Raw genomic sequence first — 2,195 nt, 5'->3', positions numbered from 1 at the left:
CAGTCTTTTAACACCAGCCCAATGCGGATTTCGGAAGCATCGTTCTGCAGTTGACCATCTTGTTGCTCTCTCCACTTACATCATGAACAATTTTCTCCGGAAACGCCAAACGGTAGCAATATTTTTTGATCTGGAGAGAGCATACGATACCTGTTGGAGGACAGGCATCCTCCGCACACTGTTCTCTTGGGGCTTTCGAGGCCGGCTGCCCCTTTTTCTTCGCGAATTTATGGCAGAGCGCACATTTAGGGTGCGGGTGAACACTACTCTCTCCCGTACTTTCTCCCAAGAAAACGGGGTACCCCAGGGTTCCGTGCTGAGTGTTGTACTGTTTGCCATCGCCATAAATCCAATTATGGATTGTCTCCCTCCTGATGTCTCGGGCTCCCTCTTTGTGGACGATTTTGCGATCTACTACAGCGCTCAACGGACCAGCCTTCTTGAACGACGTCTTCAAGGATGTCTCGATCGCCTCCACTCGTGGAGCATCGAAACTGGCTTCCGTTTCTCACCCAGTAAGACCGTTTGTGTCAATTTTTGGCGACGTAAGGAGTTTCTTCCGCCCTCCTTACATCTAGGTCCTGCCAACCTTCCGTTTTCAGACGTCGCTAAATTCTTGGGTCTTATGTTTGACAGAAAACTATGCTGGTCCTCCCACATTTCGTATCTTTCGGCTCGCTGTTTGCGATCGCTTAACACCCTCCGTGTCCTGAATGGTACCTCCTGGGGAGCGGACAGTGGTCCTTCTCCGCCTCTATCGCGCCTTAGTGCGCTCGAAATTGGATTATGGAAGCATAGTCTACTCCTCTGCTCGGCCGTCTATTCTTCGGCGTCTCGACTCTATCCACCACCGTGGATTACGTTTAGTGTCTGGAGCTTTTTACACTAGCCCTGTGGAAAGCCTTTATGCTGAGACTGCTGAACCTCCGCTGTCCAATCGGCGAGCAGTCCTCCTGAGTCGTTATGCTAGCCATCTGTCTTCCATGCCTGCTAATCCACCCCATGACCTTTTTTTCGACGCCTCCTTTGATGTAGGGTATGCAGGCCGCTCCTCCTCCCTACTACCCCCGGGAGTCCGCTTCCGTCAACTGCTCCATTCTCTTTCCTTCCGCTTTCCTAAAACCTTCTTGACAACTTGGGGTACAGCACCGCCTTGGCTCCGTCCCCGGATCTGCCTGCTCCGTGACCTTTGTCAATTTCCCAAGGATGGTACCCCTACACTTATTTATCGTCGGGCATTTGCTGCTCTATGTGCACAAATGACGGACGCCACATTTATTTACACCGACGGCTCGAAAACATCGTTAGGTGTAGGGAGTGCCTATATTGTTGGCGACACCCCAAATCGCTTTCGGCTTCCCGACCAATGTTCGGTTTATACTGCGGAGCTTTACGCTGTTCTCCAGGCTGTCCACTACATCCGCCGCCATCAGCGGATACAGTACGTTATCTGCTCAGATTCTCTCAGCTCTCTCCTCAGTCTCCAAGCTCTTTACCCTGTGCACCCTCTGGTCCACCGGATTCAGGACTGTCTGCGCTTGCTCCACCTGGGGGGCGTCTCGGTGGCGTTCCTCTGGCTCCTGGGACACGCTGGTATCTGTGGGAATGAGGCGGCCGATATAGCGGCCAAGGCTGCAGTCTCTCTTCCTCGGCCAGCTATTCAGTCGCTTCCCTTCACCGATATACGGAGCGGTTTATGTCGCCAAGTTGCTCATTTATGGCATGCGCATTGGTCGGCACTTCCCCGTAATAAATTGCGGGAAGTGAAAGCCCTTCCTTGCGCTTGGACCTCTTCCTCCCGAACGCGTCGTCGGGAGGAGGCTCCGGATAGGGCACTGTCGTTTTAGCCATCGACATCTTTTAAGCGGCGATCCTCCCCCACTCTGTCCCCACTGCTCTCAGCTGTGGACGGTAAGACACCTTTTAATTGAATGCCCCTATTTTAATCCGTTACGCTCCCGTCTACAGCTATCGCCTGATTTATCGTCGATTTTAGCAGATGACACGCGCTCAGCCGACCGCGTTCTCCAGTTTATTAGTGACAGTGACATGACGTCAGTCAATTGAAGCTTTTTTTGGGGACAACCACCCCCTTTCTGTAGCAGATTTTTAAGCTTTCTTCTATTTTTAGTTTCTCCAATTTTCTGACTTTGTTCCCATTGCTGCTGGTTTTCAATTTCGGTTTTTTTACTGTC

Source organism: Schistocerca cancellata, chromosome 7, assembly GCF_023864275.1.
Source record: "Schistocerca cancellata isolate TAMUIC-IGC-003103 chromosome 7, iqSchCanc2.1, whole genome shotgun sequence".
In the NCBI taxonomy this organism is placed as follows: Eukaryota; Metazoa; Arthropoda; class Insecta; order Orthoptera; family Acrididae; genus Schistocerca; species Schistocerca cancellata.
Note: the sequence above shows the minus strand (reverse complement) of the source record.